Source organism: Myotis myotis, unplaced genomic scaffold (assembly GCF_014108235.1).
Source record: "Myotis myotis isolate mMyoMyo1 unplaced genomic scaffold, mMyoMyo1.p scaffold_m19_p_5, whole genome shotgun sequence".
NCBI classification, from domain to species: Eukaryota; Metazoa; Chordata; class Mammalia; order Chiroptera; family Vespertilionidae; genus Myotis; species Myotis myotis.
The window spans coordinates 33,533,621-33,551,369 of record NW_023416357.1 but is presented as its reverse complement, the minus strand read 5'-3'; the positions used below and the strand labels follow the sequence as shown (position 1 = coordinate 33,551,369).

The 17,749-nt window shown below is 42.3% G+C and overlaps 1 protein-coding gene across 2 annotated transcripts in view; it reads right to left on the bottom strand.

The window, feature by feature from the left end:
* The window catches only part of RNF180 (ring finger protein 180), a 94,008-nt gene extending 77,576 nt beyond the window's left edge, over positions 1-16,432 (bottom strand). The window contains exon 1 of one of the 2 annotated variants that reach the window (XM_036310430.1): positions 16,364-16,432. The gene's annotated coding sequence lies outside the window, so the exon portion shown is untranslated. Of the gene's footprint in view, positions 1-15,834; positions 16,070-16,363 lie in introns of those variants that run through there. The other variant, XM_036310428.1, reaches the window with a different exon arrangement.
* Between the last annotated feature and the right edge of the window lie 1,317 nt (positions 16,433-17,749).

Sequence of the window (17,749 nt, the reverse complement as noted above, 5' to 3'; positions counted from 1 at the left end):
AGTTATGCTCTGCAAGCAGCTTCACACCTCAAGCTGCAAAAATTCAAGTTTTGGATCATAAGTTACGATATTAAAGTTCTTATAAGTCATCAGGACAACAGATTTGTAATTTTGTATTTCACAGAACTTTGAATGTGAATATTCTAACTTTTCTATCAGAATAATAAAGAAAAACAATTTTAAATTAGTATTTTCCAGCAATTTCATCATCCTTATATATGAACATCTAATTATTTGGGTAGAGAGACAGGGAGGGACAATAGGTTGAACATAGGAGGATTTTAGTTACTATAGTGGAGAATTAATGACATTATACATTTGCTAAAAGTTCTAGAACTATACAACACAAAGACTGAGCCCTAATGTAAACTAAGAACTTTAGATTAAAATAATACATCAATATAAGGTGAGTACCTGAAACAGTTTATTTTTGTATTATTTATTAATTATTCTATTATTTTCCATACAAACTGTAAACCTATGTTTGCCCCAGCCTGTATTCATCAATTGTAAAAAATGTATCACACTAACACAAGATGTTAATAATAGGAAAAACTGTGTAAGAGGGATTATATGGGAGATTTCTGATCAATGTTTTTTATTTGTTTTTAAAGTATATTTTTATTGATTTCAGAGAGGAAGGGAGAGGAAGAGAAAGATAGAAACATCAATGATGAGAGGGAATCATTGATTGGCTGCCTCCTGCATGTTGGACTAAGCCCACAACCCAGGCATGTGCCCTTGACTGGAATCGAACCTGGGACACTTCTGTCCACACGCTCTATCTACTGAGCCAAACTGACCAGGGCTCTGATCAATGTTTGAAAGCTAAAACTGCTCTAAAAATAAATTCTGTTGATTAAAAATAGTTATTTTTGATGTCTAATACTAACATATGCTCAAAGTTATTAATCTTTGTTAACTGAAAAGGGCAAGTTTGCGTTTGTCTTGGCTATTGAGATAATTAAAAATAGCTTTTCCTTTGAAATTTGACAACATTGGTTTCCTTAAAGAAAAATTTCTATCTTGTCAGTATGATACCTGTATTAGTTTACTTGGCCTGCTGTAACAGAATACCACGCACAGGGTGGCTTAAAGAAGAGAAACTTGTTTTCTCACAGCTCTGGAAGCTGGAAATCTGAGATCAAGGGGCCAAAAGTTTGGGGTTCTAGTGAGGGCTCTCTTTCTAGTTTGTAGTCAGTCAGCTGCTTATCTCTGAGTCTTCACATGGCCTTTCCTCTGTGCATGTGCATTTCTGCCCTCTTCCTCTTCTTATAATGACAACTGTCCTATTAGATTGGCATCCCACCCTTATGACTTCATTTTAACTTAATGACTCCCCTTAGGAGCCTATCTCCAAATATCAGAATATGGGGGTTAGAGCTTCAACATATGGATTTGGTGGTGAGGGGGTGGGGCACAGCACAACTCAATTCATAACAGTACCGAAAGAACCTAAGCTTCTCAATTTTGACATTATTAAAATGCTGTTTTATTTATTGTGTATCTTTTCTGTTACAGAAGGCATAGAATAAAAGCTCTGGTATAAAAGAGAAAAATACTGAGTTGATAATTTCTCAAAAGGTAAAAGTCATGCCCGACCAGTGCGGCTCTGTAGTTGAGCGTGGACCTATGAACCAGGAGGTCATGGTTCGATTCCTGGTCAGAGCACATGCCTGGGTTGCAGGCTCAATCTTCAGTGGGGAGGCATGCAGGAGGCAGCCAATCAATGATTCTCTCTCATCATTTACTTTTCTATCTCTCTTTCTCTTTCTCTCTGAAATCAATAAAAATGTATTTTTTTAAAAAAGGTAAAAGTCATTTATAAATGAACAAGAAAGAAAAATCAGAAAATAAAATGGCCAAAAAGTTTGAAGTTCCCTTATCAATTATCTGTACATTTCTTTAAAAATTGGAAGGTAAATACAAGATAAAAAGCCAAGGGGGGGGGGGACACTTTCCCCCTCCCCACGTGGAAGTACATTCTGTGGGACTCTTTCCCTCTCTCCATGTGGGAGCCTGTACTTGTTCTTCAATAAATCTCCACCTTTGCCATACCAAAAAAAAAAAAAGCCAAGGGAGGTAAAATTGGTAAAAATGTGAAAGGAACAATGCATATTTAATTAGAATATTAAACACTAAACTGATTTAGCCAGTTCAAACCATTTCAGAGCAAATAATATTTCTAAATTTTGGTCTTTTTTTTTCTTTTTTAAAGAAAAAACTAATGAAACTGCACTACAGACAAGGGATAATGTCAGCCTTGACTCTCAATGCCATGTTACTACACCTAAATGATGCAACATCTGGAGCCCTTAAGTCTGCTGAGGGTTAGTGTGAAAGTAGGAGGTCTATGAATAAACATCACTGGGAACACATTTAATGCTGGTGAGATGAGTTTCCTATTTAATGTACAACCAAACCAGTCATTAGCTCTTATAAAGGAATGATGCTATAGAGAAAAATACAGACTGTCAGCAGCCTTCCTGTTGCAATGATGATAGTAGTAAAAATAAAATGAACAGAACTATCTAAGGAACTCTGAATATTTTAAAAAATATATGCACCTTTCTTGTATTTGTAAGGTTAAATAAGTCTACTGGTTTCTGGCAGGATTTGGGGGAGGGGGAAGACTACTAAAATCAGAGAGAATGGCCTGCAGAAATGCTACCCATACTGCTGGAGGCTAATTCCAGCATGTCATAAATGCAAGAAGTTTCATCAAAAGGTTGAGGGAACTTGGGGCTTCAGCAGGCCTGAAGATACATATAATTGCCTGCCAGAATAGCTGAAAGCATTTCCCCAAACCTAAAGATTTGCATATATTATTGCCTCCTGCCTGACAGCCAAGGCAGTTCCCAAACCTGACAATGCCTACTGTATACCAAACCTTACCTTTTTTTTTTAAATATATTTTATTGATTTTCTACAGAGAGGAAGGGAGAGGGACAGAGAGTCAGAAACATTGATGAGCGAGAAACATCTATCAGCTGCCTTCTGCACACCCCCTACTGGGGATGTGCCCACAACCAAGGTACATGCCCTTGACCGGAATCAAACCCAGGACCCTTGAGTCTGCAGGCCGACGCTCTATCCACTGAGCCAAACCGGCTAGGGCCAAACCTTACCTTTTGATATGTATATCTGCTTTGCTTTAGGGCAATTGGTATTAATAAAAACCTAGGTGTCCAGAGATTCAGAGAACTTGGTTACTGAAGCTAGGTCTCCTCTGGCTCCCCAAAATGCCTTCCAAATTTACATTTCATGTCTAGTCTCTTTATTAATTTAAACACAGCCCCTTCTCCAGATTCCTGAACCCTTCTAGATGCTGAGAAACACCCCGGCACCATACGTTATGGGTATTTAAATTTAAAATGTGTATATACCTTGTTTTTTTTTGTTTTGTGCGTGTGTGTGTGTGTGTGTGTGTGTGTGTGTGTGTGTTTAGCATAAAAGCACCATTCTGTATTTGTGGCCATTAGACTGGTGCATAATCAATCACCTCAGTACATTATGTTTCCATGAAATGAGAATACTCCTTTTGTAATATAAAGAAACAGCATATTGTTAAAGTAAGAAAAATCTGACTGTTCTGAGGGACACAGCAACCCCAGAAGTAATCCACAGCTGTTTTGCAGAAGTGGGCTTTAGGATCAGTGATTGTTCACATGGACAGAACATCATATGTAATAACTGCTGGGAACAGCTGCACAAATATTGATTATTCTGCAGAACTAATACCATGTCAGCTCCCCCTGCTAATGCTGGATATTTTTTATTTAAATGTGTTATAAACACAGAAGACCTGGAGTAAAACATGCCCAAATCCAAGCAGACCACAGAAAGGAAGTACTAATAACACTGCAATCAATAGTTTGTGGAATACTGCAAAAATACAAATGACTGAGTTTTCATAGCAAGAGAAAGTCACCACATTTGTTTGTGAACTATATAACAACACATTAGGACCAAAAAAGTAACTTCATATTAAGCAGAAATTAAAACAGGCTTTTAGAGATATTATTAGGTTCCTGTATAATTTAAATGCCTTATGTAGTTCAATAGATATTTCTAGAACATGTATTATTTAGTAAAAGGTGGCTTGTAATTCAGGATCCCTCTCACATTAGCTTTCAATCTTTGTCAAGGGTATTAGATACTTTATATGTACAATGAGGAGACTGGATCAGGTGATTAAGCTGTCAATTCTGTAAGTCTAGACTTGGTAGCTGCAGTAACTAAAATGGCAATTGAGGCCTCCAATTTATTAACTCTAGAACTGTCTAAATCATGAGTTACACAGAGAGACCTCCATCTTCTTCAATACACACTTTGGGGTGTGAACATGGTGAAGTCAACTTCAACAGCTTTTTAATTGTTAAATGATTTTGCATAGTACCCTTTGGTATTCATATCCAGATACATCTTTCTTGGAAAGCACCCAACTTTTGTTGGTAAGAAAGTATTCAATGGTTTAAACTACCTTATCATCATCTAATCAGCTCTCATCTACCTTCCTTCTACCTCCCCTGGGCTTGCTGACCTCTTAGACATGCATATTTAACCTTAAGGAGAAAAGGTAATACAATTTCATGCTATTGTAGCTGCCAGGTACTTCCTACCTTCTCCTACATCTTCTTAATCTACACAATTGAATACCATCTCTTTATTCTTTAAAAATTTTTTCCTTTTCCTTTTTTTCTCTCTCATAAACATCTTCAAACACATGGTCTTGAATGCTCACTGCAGTCTTTCAATCCAAGTGATATCTTTAAGAATTGTAAAATAAAATAATCATAATTGAAGAAATGCAGGCATTTTGTAACGTCTGTATTTTGATTTAGTTTGCCCATTTTAACTGCCACTATTCTTTGGTTAAAAAAAAGGGGGAGAAAATATAAGCAAAAGATACTTCATACAGAATTAATAGTTGTGAGCAAAGATGAAATATACTTTTCTAAAAGGTGTGTGTATATTTGTATTTACATGTAAATCTTAGAAAGCACCATATAATGATTCTACAAGTTTTGTTCCAAAGGATACATTTAGCCATTCTGGGATATTTTTGAGCAACCTAAAGATATATACAAACACATTTTAAATAAAAGTGCCAATAAACTTTTATTGGACCAAGAAGAGACAATAGCAAGAAGAAAATGAAATCAAGTGATTTTTAAAAAATCAATTTTAAGTTGTATTTAGAGGCTACAGATATTCTTCATTCAGTAAATATTTGCACCTACTACTAGTAATAGTAATTAGTAATAGCACCTACTATTTTGTCAGTAAACACAAAGAATAACAAATACCTGTATTATGAAAGTATACGAGGGGGAGAGAGGTGGGTAGGAGAGTAGGCAAAATTCTCAGGGCTTTCAGAGGGAAACATCTAAGAATTGACCCTGAGGTCAGACAGAGTCTTCTTTCCCCAAATGCCTATCAGGCTGATTTCTCAGAAGGGTATATAAGAGCTAAAATATATTCCTTTATGTGGAATACATTAATATGATATAAAGCGTGGTCTTAACTGAAAGTTAATAATAAGTAGTTGTCTAACTTGCCATAATCTTATTGGATAGTTACATTCTTTTTGATGGGTCAAGTAGCAATAATAAAGAAAAGATTCAATGAGAAAGTGGCAGCAAAGATAAACATTCTGGCCTGACTTCAAACTCCTTTTTCCTTCTGGGAAAAAGAGCAGTTACACAGAGAGGCTTTTGTTGGGTAGAGGCAGCTATACTAGGTTACTGCAAAAGATTGCTAGATAATGGAGACAACAAAGAGGTAGGTATCTCCTCGTAGGACAAGCACCAATCTGGAAGCTAAGAGACTTGGGCTTATTTACTTTACTTATTTATCCCATCATTGTTCACCCTCCCCCTCAAAAAGGACTTAAAGCTCCTAGTACTTGTATTATTTTCTCTCTTTCCTGAAAAAAACTCTCCTTTGGATAGTTCATCTGTTACCTAAGCCTCTGTTTAGTCCTCATGTCACTGTGCCACCATAGTACTATACTAATGTGTACGTCTGTTTCTTCCTCTAAATTGTAAGCTCCAGAGAATGTGCCTTAGCAGACACATATCCTGCTGTCTTTCTCTCTCTCTCTCTTTTTTTAGCAGTGTCTCAAGTCTATATAATCCTTCACAACACCAAATACCCTGCATTTCTATAAATATAAAAAGCTAAGTGTCCATCCGACCAGTAGCTATGATGCACACTGACACCCAGGGGGTAGACACTCAACACAGGAACTGCCATGATGTGTACTGGCCATTTAAAAATAAAAGGCGCCCTAACCAGTTTGGCTCAGTTGAGCGTTGGCCTGCGGACTAAAGGGTCCCAGGTTCGATTCTGGTCAAGGGCATGTACCTTGGTTGCAGGCACATCCCCAAAAGGGAGTGTGCAGGAGGCAGCTGAATCGGTGTTTCTCTCTCATCAATGTTTCTAACTCTCTATCCCTCTCCCTTCCTCTCTGTAAAAAAAATCAATAAAATATATTTTTTTAAAAAAAATAATAAAAAATAAATGGCACCACGGACCTGGTGCCGACAAACCAACACTTGGCTTCCCCCAAGTGGAACACAGATCCCATCACCACCCCACCAAAACGCAGCCACCACTGCCAAGACACCACGGCGCAAAATGTGAATCAAAATGCTTGTCCTAGTATACCATGTGCTTCCACAAATTCTGCCCCCTCCCTAGTAAACTCTTACTTACTCATAATGAAAGTTAGAAAAGAAAAATGAGAAAAGGTAGCACCTTTTCAATGTCTTAGTAGCTTTAGTTTTAATTAAAATTCTCTGAGTATAAAGCAGAAGTATGATTATGAAAACTATCAGTTAACCCTTCTACCAAACTCCATTTTCCTGCAGAAAAATATTGCTGCAGGAATCCAGCCAAAAGATAAGGCTCAGGTCAGGTGATGGTAGTGGCGGTGGTAAATAATGGTCAAGTTCTGGACATATACTGAAGGATTTCCAGATGGATTGAATATGGGGTCCAAGATAAAGAACAATCAAAGATGGCTCTAAAATTTTTGACATAAGCAACTGTAAGGATGGAGTTGCCATCAACTGATATGTGGAAAGATTCAAGTGACATAGGAGGGGCAAATCAGGATTCCAGTTTCGGATATAAATTTGAGATGCATGTACAACTTTTTTTTAAATATATATATATTGATTGATTTTAGAGAGGAAGGAAGAGGGAGAGAGAGTTAGAAACATCAATGATGAGAGAGAATCACTGATTGGCTGCCTCCTGCACACCCCCCACTGGGGATCAAGCCCACAACCCGGGCATGTGACCTTGACCGGAAACTTGCCCTTGACCGGAATCGAACCTGGGACCTTTCAGTCTGCAGGCTGACGCTCTAACCATCGAGCCAAACCGGCTAGGGCACATGTCCAACTTTCAAGTAGAACTAACACAGCTGGATTCAAGAATCTGGAGTTCTGAAGACTGTTGAAACAAGATATTTAAATGTGGGATTGATTGTTCTCTAAAGCCACGAAAATGGAGAAATCCGTTTGTGAGTATGGATAAAGAAGAGAATCCAAGACTAACCCCTGGTTTCACTTAAATTTTCTGGGGGTCTAAATTTCCTCTCAATCATGTCTATTAATTCGCACTCACTTCCCCCCAAGTTTTGTAATTTTGGAATATGAACTCATCTTTGCCTTGAGACAAGATGGGACCTAGTCTGAGGACCTGTCCCTCCGGGAAGAAGAGTTTCATATTGTATCTGCCAGGTGCTCAAGGGACATCACCAGCACAGGAATACCTTTCAGGTAAGTTTCTCAGTTTAAGGGTCCTTGGCTCACTCTGGTAATATAAATTCAATTCCTAAAGTTTCAAGTTAAGAATTCTCAGGTGATCTGGATATGTCAGAATCTGAAAATGGATAAACAGGGGGAAAATCAAATCGAGCACCTATTTTACCTTTGCTATACAGACTATTTCAGGGTAACCAAATAGTTGGTGAGAAAATATTTTTTAGTATAGATTCACCATGCTAATAAAATAGAATGATTAATATAATCACCATTTTCAACCCCTAATTTCTGGGGGAAAACATTGATATTAAAAACATTAGAATAAAAGAAGGGAGCATTTTATAATGAATACTAGGGGCCCAGTGCACGAATTCATGCACCTTGAAAGGAACTGTAGGCCACAAGGCTGTGGTGGGCACAGGGGCAAGTCTCGGCCCATCCTCTGTGCCCCTGCCTGGCCCCTACTGCCGCAGCCCCCGGACCCCTCTCTGCCAGCAGCCCCGCTCCCACTGCTGCTCCCCACAGGCTGATGGCACCGGTCCTGCTTGCATCCACTGACAGTGCAGAACAATTGGGGCCAGCACCAGCAGTGGGTGCAAGTGGCAGCTGCTGCCCCGATCACCCCACAGGAGCAGGGGGAGGTGGAGAAGCCCTCAGGGGTGATCAGGGCTGGCAGCCGCTGCTTGACCCAATGACAACACCAAGCAATCAGGGCCGGCGCTGGGCACCAACAGCAGGTGCAAGCGCCGGGCAGGACCGCGGCACACAGGAGCAAAGAATTTTCATTGACAACCAGAGGCTCACCCCTATGACAGCAACTGGCACCCCGCCTTGGTCTGGTGCCCCACTCACCTGCTCTACCATCCCACTAGGGCCTACACCCACCATGTTCTGCACTCTGCCGCCTGCTGCCGACGCCCACCGTGTTCCCATGCACGTCCCCTGGTGGTCAGCGCATGTCATAGCAACCAGTTGTTCGGTTGTTGTGCCACTTGGTCTATTTGCACATTGGGGTTTTATATAGAGAGATATAAAGCGGCTACCACCTGCATTCAAAGATCAATCCTAATGTCATAACTAAATAATAATAGTTTGCTAGATAGGGTTACAATAACAAAGTACCACAGACTGGGTGGCTTTAATTCATTTTCTCATAGAAATTCATTTTCTCACAGTTCTGAAGGCTAAAAAGCTGAGATCAAGGGGCCTTCTGGGTTGATTTCTTCTAGGTTTTAGATGGCTGCCTTCTCATGGGTCCTCACATGAACTTTCCTCTCTAGGCATGCATTCTGATGTCTTTCTCTTTTTTAAAAACCCTCACTTGAGGATATACTTTAGAGAGAGGAGGAGGACAGAGAGGGGAGGAGGAAAGAGAGAGAAGGAGGGGGAGGGAAGGAAGTAGAGAGAGACAAAACACGTCATGTGAGAGAGAAACATTGATTGGCTGCCTTCCATCTGTGCCCTGACCTGGACTCAAACCCAAAACCTTTTGGTGTATGGGATAATACTCCAACCAAGTCCAAATTTCCTCTACTTATAAGGATAGCAATCAGATTGGATTAGGGCCCACCCAAACAGCCTCATTCTAACTTAATCACCTCTTTAAAGGACCTATCTCCAAATACAGTCACATTCGGAAGAAGTCGGAATTAACTCTTCAACAAATAAATTTGGGAGGGTACAATTAGCCCACAACAACCACCAAACATCATGTGCCTCCTGATGTAAAGCAATTGGAAGTACTCAGCACCATCTATATCCTTAAGAAAATTTACCAAACTGAATCAAGCATTAAATCCAAGAACCACTTTATGAAGACTAGAGAAACGTGTCAAATGATACTGTGAGGATACAACTAGCTAAACACAGAATATGGGGAATTTTACATGACAAATGACTTTTTTGTCAACAAAAATAAGCTTTTAAAAGAGGGAGGAGAAACATGAGAGATTTAAGATATCAATGTGTAGACCTTATTTGTATCTCGATTCAAACAAATAGATACAAAAATATATATTTTTGAGACAATTGGGGAAAATTATACACAAACTAGTTTGCTGATACACAAAGCACTCACTCCAGTTTTCTGTCTCTAGCAGCCTTCACAGCCTGGTTCTCCGTTCTGCACCCTGTTCTCCAGAGGGGGCATCCTGCACCACCGTTTACTGCCTATCTGTTTCCCTGGAAGAAATGCCATGACCCACGAGAACAACTGTAGTCACAATGCTGCTATTTATTATCACCAGGGTTCTGTGTCGCTCTTCTCTAAATGCCCACCACAAACCCCCTACGTTCTGCCTTGTGGCTTCCTGAAATTTGCTGGGAACAGAAAGTGAAAATTTAAATACAGCAGTTCCTGCCTTACAGAGCAGTGATAGAGGCAGAGAGGGATGTCTTCCCATTTTGCTAGTTGGTAGAGGACCTAAGTATCTGAGGGAATTGACTGTATTGGGCAGAAAGAAGCCTTTTTGCCTGTATCAGACAATCTGTATCAAGAGGGTGGAGCAGGGATACGCAGGTGCTGAAGTAGAGAAATTCCTCTCAATAGAGGACAATCTAGTTCTTAATGTCACTTTCTCCTGGTTCGTAGGAGTGTTTTGCTTTTTGGTTTCGTGGTGAGTTTTCATTTTATTTTACATCTTCATAGTACACTAATGAAAAATGAGAAAAAGGCTACCCTGGAGTCTGCTATTTAGATGCCATTTTGAACTAGGGAACTTTTACATAATTTGTTAAAGATGAATAATTGTATGTATAGTATTTCAGTGATAAATTGTGTGGCATATTTCATTTATTTATCACCTACCTGAGAAAGAATTTATGAAAGGTGGAAAGCTGCAAACCTCACCAAGGTTGTAACTACATGTTGAGTCATAAAACTGTTCCAAAAAACAATTATATTAATAAATTTAAAATATTGATATCTTTTTAAATTTCAGTATAAGAAAATACAAAAATTAAGAGACAACTCAGAGACAGGAAGAAGAGATCAACAAATATTATAAGCAAATGGTTAATATCTACAATTAATTCTACAACACAAAATTTTAGTAAGACAAATATCCAACGAAGACTTTGAAAGCACAATTCCAAAAGAGGTAACCAAAATGGCCAACAATCATAAGAAACGTGTTCAACTTCACCAGAAATCAGGAAAATAAAAATGAAAAGAAGTATTCCACACTAATCACATTGGGGAAAATGCAGAAGTCTAACAATACCAAGTGGGAAAACGACAGTCCATCTGGGTCTTAAAGGATAGAGAGGATTTAGATAACATCGAAAGTGGAAAGCTATTTGGCAAGATTTGGTAAAAATAAAACATGAATCTACTGATTTGCAGTTTTACTTTTAGGTTTGTATGTGCCTTATGTTATATCACATAGAAATGTTCATTTTAGCAACCTCTTATGGTAGTAGGGAAAAATTGGAAACAACCCAAGTGTTCATCAATAGGAGATTTGACAAATACTTTTTTGTTCATTGACAATGTAATACTATACAGCAATATAACTAAAGCTATAATATATATTATATTATATTATATATTATATATATTATATATATAGTATATATTTTATATTATATATATAAATATATATATTATATAATATATATATATAAATTTCAAAGTATGTTAAGGAAAAGCCTGCAGAAATATACACACAATAGAGAATAACACAGCATAGTTAAGTTACAAAATTTTTTTAAAGTATGTGCAATAATGTTATAGTTTGTTTACTATGCATGCATATATAGCCAAAATATAAAAACATGAATGGAAATTAGAGACACCAAGTTTAGGATAACGGTAACCTCCATTCCATCTGGGTTTTAAAGGACACAGAGGATTTAGCATCGAAAGTGGAGAGCAATGGGCATCTTGAGCAAGGAAAATAACAGAAGCTACACAGCAAGTTGGGAAAGGGTATGGTGTTTGGTGAGCAAAATGTGTAATGTCTGACGAAAGCAGGGAAAACTTTATTTAGGACTCTACAGCCTTAGCTAGTTCTAAGTCAAACAGATATAGCTATATTAGTATTTATTATACAACTTACTAATATATATGTGTGTGTGTGTGTGTGTGTGTGTGTGTGTATATATATATATATATATATATATATATATATATATATATATAAAATCAGAAGACAAATGGCCTGGAAAAGAATAGGCTATACCTTAAAACCAAAAGTCTGATCTGAATATGGCAAAAGAATTACCTTAGTTTTAATTTCTTTGCCTATGAAATAAAATATAAGTAGACAGTCCCCGACTGACATATCATCATTGGCCCACAGGTTTCTACTACTCACTGCATGCTGAATAAATTGGTGTCCATAATTCAATTCTGGTTCCCTGGATAAATTTTTTCAACGAGTTTTTAAATAGGCCTGGCAATTCTCATTCACAATAAGACTCATGCTTATCTCAGCAATTTTAAAAGAATGTTTTGACCGAGGCAGTCTGACCACATGGTGTCAGAGAGGCAGCTGGCCTCGCCCACACCTGTCTTGAGGCCTCACAGGCATGGACGCTGCTCTGAGCCCAGAGGAGCTCAGCAAATCCTGCACAGCTGCCCCCTGGGACCAGGCAGGGGCTCTGCCCTCCTGATGGCCTCCTGACTGCGGAGCAGGGAGCTGCAGGGGGCTGGAGACCCGGCTGGAGGCCTATCACAGCAGACACGCCCAGCCCGAGGCCAGCACCTCCAGGGAGTGAGGGGTGAGTCCCCAGACGACTGCCTGACTGAACTGCTGTTCTCCCTGGCGGCCACCTGGACCGAAACGGCCCCAAAACAGGAAGAAACCAAGGGAGCCTCCTGGGGGGCAGGTGCAAGCTGGGCTGGCACTCAGCTGGAAGGGTTCCAAGACACCCGGTTTGAGGAAGGAGACTGGGCTTGGCTGGGCCCCGCTCCCTCGCCTCTATGAGTACAGGGCCTGGGTGGTGTCTGGGTTGAGGAAAGGTCAGGTGAGGCTGGGCCTTGAGTGAGGTGGACAGGGGTGTTTGTGATCTCTGGCCCATTACTGTGACCCTTGTCAATTACAAACTAAAACAGCTTTGTAACCACCTCCAGTAGGTGTATCCCCCCCTTCTCCACCCCCCCACTCCCACCCACCCCCCTCCCCACAAAGGCCACTTTCACCAGGACTGTGGGAGGGAGCCTTCAAAGGCACCTCTGACAGTTCCTGGAACGCCCTGGGCAACAGTGAGCACGCTGGGAGCCTGAGAGGGGGCAGGGGGAGGGGAGGTGGGGGTGTGCCTGGCGGGGCCTCACCTGGTCAAGGTGCTATTCAAGCTGCTGACTCGAAGCAGGTGCAGTAGTGTAACACACACTTGTTTTCCGTATTCTCAGTGCTTTTTCTGTTCTGTTTCTGATAATAGAACCACAAGCCCATGATGGATGTGGGACTCTTCTCAATCGCTCTTTAAATTGTCACTTTCAAAATCATATTTAATGACAAATACATTAAAAGTGTTTTATTCTTAAAAAAATTTTTTTAAGTTGCTTCTAAGGTTTTCAGGCTACTAAACCATCAGTGAACTAATAAGGTAAAGAAATTACAGAACTTGAGGACACTTCTATTATTAGAATAATCTCCTATATTTCTCTTGGCTACAGAGAAAAGTAGCAAGATTAAAAAAAAAAAAATGTAACCACGCCAATATTCTCAGCTAGCTTTGTAAGAGACTTACCACTCATGTCATTTCCCAAATATTTCCTAAAATCTAAGACAGCAACAAAACACCTTGTTAACCAAGTATACTCAGTTTTCATCAATATGATTCTTTTTTTCTACACTTTATTGTATACAAGGCCAAATAAAGATATTTTAATGTGGGCATTATTGGGGCTTTGATAAAGGGACATTTTGACTAGACCTTAAATATAAACTAGTACATTTCCAAATTGAGTGGGAAAATTTATGTTATATATGAAACAGATATCCTCATAGCTTCTCTGAGCCTTCTTTCCTTCCTGAGCGAACTTTCCTCTGCCCAAAGACAGCAACCAAAGATGCAGGAAGTTCAGGGACTAGAGTGAGGGTCAGAGGCAAGGTACAATTAATTCACGGATGGGATGAGATGGGCATGGACCATTACCTTGACACAAACTAAGTACATAAGGAGGAGAAAAATTTTTTCTTTCTCATCTTAGAAAGGTCTATTCTAGGGGAAACTTCTTTTGTCAACTGATAATTTACTTCACTTCAATAGTCTGTATCTCAAAATCTGATTTTTCTCAAAGTTACCATTCGTAAAAGGGATCTGGCTGCTAAATGGTGGAACTTTTTAACATTTAAATATCAAAAGGCGAGTACCCCCTCTCTTTATATGCTCCTGATTATGCATTTATTATGCAGTAGAATGTAGAATATTTGTAGCCACAGTAGTACCTCTGTTCTCAAGCTACAGACTGCACAGAAAATTATCTACTTCTAACTGCTCCCTCAGAAAAGGATTTCATGTTTATCATAAACCTCCTTGCTGATTTTAGGGGACCAGGTCAATATCTTCTTAACTGCTTGTTATACCAGACTGACACAATATATGACATGCAATACACATGTAATACAGTTATAACATTTCCAAACAACCCAGAAATGAAAAAGATGAATGCATCTGGTAATTGGTGTCATCAGGGAAATCTGTTGCACACACAACCTGATAACATCTTTTTTGAAAATAGCAATTCTGTGTTTTGATGAGGCCATTTTGACCCAGCTGTGTTGCAGGCAAAACATATATACTGTGGAGGCAAATTTTATGGTTCTAAATTATTATAAAGGTTTACACTCACATTTACAGGAAGTTCAAACTTTTATATTAAATACACCCCAACTCGGTACTGTCTCAGTATTATAGGTGATCTACTTACTGTATTCCCCCTAAAATATGCACGATTACAAGGTAACTTTCATTAAAAGTACTAAAGGGACTATTCTCCTAAACTTAGAAAACTACCTGGTCAATAGTTAGGGATATCTAGCAACTCGCCTCCTTCATTCTACTTATTCATTAAACAAACATTTGGGGTCTCTGCTCTGATGATCGCTATCTTTGGGTCTCAGTGGAAAACGTATTTAGGTAGGAGATTAAAGACTTACCAGCTGAAAGACGTAATAAATTTAGTCCCTACTGCAACCCCACCCTAGTCAACAACTGAAATGATTCTGGCCTTTTAAGTATCACCTTTCGGGTACTATGTCAGGGGTCTGGAAGGACTCAGCTCCATGTTTTAAGGAAGGTTTTTAGAAATTAAGGGATAAAGAAACGTGGGGCAGGCACTCTGAGCGCGACCTCCGGTTGGAGGCTGAGGACCGCTGTCAGCCGGACGAGTTCTCACGACAAGTCCCGCGCTCGGGTGGGTTATAATCACCTTTCCTGGTGCCTCCGCGGTCCCATCTATAAAATGGGACAACTTAATAGCCACCTGCCTGCTCAGCGCTCCTTTGAAGGTAACTAATGAACGCTCTCCGGGTGCACTTAAAACGATCAGATGCTACAAAATCATGGAGTGTGATCTCTAAAAGGAGACGGCGATGTAAGCCGCCAGGGCTGATTAAGGCACGGCAGCCCCCACCCCACCCCACCCGGCCCTCTCCCCACCTGCGCCCGCCGCATCTCGGCGCCCAGGACCGCGGCGTCGGGTCTGCGCTCCCGGACCCGGGGCGGCCGCCCTCGCAGCCGCGGCGCCCGCGCCGACCGGACCAGACAAAAGGAAGGGGGTCTGCGGAGCCCACCTGCCCCGGCTCCCCGGAGAAGGCACGGGACGCGGGCAGCTCCGACCCGCAGCGCCGCCCCGAGCCCGCCGCCCGGCTCGCGTTTCCGCGCCGTGTAATTCCACCCTCGCCCGGGGCGCGCCCCGCCGCCGCCGCGGAGCCGCAGGTGCGCGAGTTGCCCGGCCGCCGCCCCTCCCTGGCGGCCGCTCGGGCGGCGGGGGCGGCCGCGCAGCCAGCCTTGCCCTCCGCGTCCTCCGGGCAGCGCCGCCGGGCCGGGCCGAGCCGGTGCCCGCGGGGACCCGTCCGCCCGCCGCTCCCGGAGCCGCCGGCCTCACCTGCGTCCCAAGCCCGAGCCGCGGCTCCGCGCCCCTCCCGGCGCCCGCGGCCCGGCCCCGGCGAGGAGCGCGGGGCTCCCGCGGCGGCGATGCCGGTTCGGCGGGACGGGAAGCGACAGGAGCCAAACCCCGCGCAACGCGCTCGAGCGGCGCCGGCGGCCGGGCCCGCGGCCTGGTGTCGAGCCGGTCCCTCCCCGCCGCCGCCGCCGCCGCCGCCGCCGCCGGCTCTCCCGCGTCTGCGCTTCGACCTGAGCCCGCGTGGGCGGCGCCGCCCTGACCCCGCGCAGACCCGCGAGCAGCGCGGCCGCGCCCGGCGGGCGGGCCCGTGGGAAAGTTCGCTCCCGTCTTCCCAGCCTCGGGCGGCAGAAGTGGCCCTTGGCGTCGCGGTGGCCTCCCAGCCCACCTGCTGGGTCTATTCCACAATCTACCTCCACGACCCACCTGCACGACCCACCTGCACGCCGCCTAAGGCTCTTCCCATGCCCGGGGGCTGAGTCTTCCCTTCGGACACCACCCCTAAGTCGCTTACCTCCTGGTGCCAAAGGGCCCACCTGTGCGCAGCCGGTTGCACCGCTGTAGTGTTCTTGCCTCCACTCTTGGCAGGTGGCAGTGAGTAAGAGCTGGAGGCTGGAGGTCAACCCAAGTGCTTATTCCGGGAGCCAGGAGGCCGCCTGAAGTAAATGATGACACGTTAGCGGCAATAAACTCTGGACTCAGAGCAATGAAAATACATGATCGAAAGATATTTTTAGACATGCTAAGTTTTAAATGTTCTTTCCATGCATCCTTTCTCAGAAAAACAACTGGAGAATGTGCTCCACTGCAACGCAGGAGTGATGAGGGGTCTGACAGCAGGGGAGGTGACACCCAAGACCACTGTGGTAGGCAGAGGGCCCCGAAAGGTCCACACCCCACTCCCCGCAGCCCGGGAGTATGTTACAGTACACGGCGAAGGGGACTCTGCTGATGCGATTGGTTATGGACCCGAATGGGAAGAGTATGCTGGGTTGTCCAGGTGGACGATTCTAATCGCACAATCCTTTAGAACAGTGGTTCTCAACCTTGGCTGCACATTAGAATCACCTGGGAATCTTTTTAAAATCCTGATTTCTGGGCCTCCTCCTCCGGAAATTCTTTCTTTGTTACTAATGTTGTGGCCCCACCCCATAACAAAGAAACAGAATGGCAGCACACTGGAAACTTCTGAAGAGCTTGTGAAAACACTCATGCCCCATTGTCTGTAGAACCGCATCGGAATTTCTTTCAGTGGGGCCTCAGGTGACCCCAATGCATGGTCAAGGCTGAGAACCATGGTCCTTAAGAGGAGTGAATTTGCACAAGTCTGGTGAACTAAAACTAGCCCAGCTGGTGTGGCGTGGCTCAGTGGTTGAGCATCGAACCTGTGAACCAGGAGGTCATGGTTAGATTCCCGGTCAGGGCACATGCTCAGGTTGTGAGCTTGATCCCCAGGAGGGGCGTAGGTAGGAGGCAGCAAATCCATGATTCTCTCATTGATGTTTCTCTCTCTCCTTCTCCCTTCCTCTCTGAAATCAATAAAAAATATATTCAAAACAAAACAAATCTACCAATAGTTCAAAAATTTTGATCTGTTATACAGAGTGCTAGCTACTGTTTTTATTTTGAGCCCTCTGAAATTTGGTAATATGCTTTCCATGTATTTAACCATGCTAAATTCCAGTCAAGACCATGGTTTGGAAACCTTGCATCATAAGTAGATACTGTCTTTTAAAACAGCACTTTCCAAGCCTTGACTGTTCTCTGGGCTATTAGCATGTAATTTACATTTTGGGCCTTCTTCTGATTTTTCTTCTTGTTATATGTGTCCCGTACTATTTCTTCTGTGTACTTTTGGTGATAGACCTGGAAGATAGAACTGGGTAGTTGAAAAGATAGG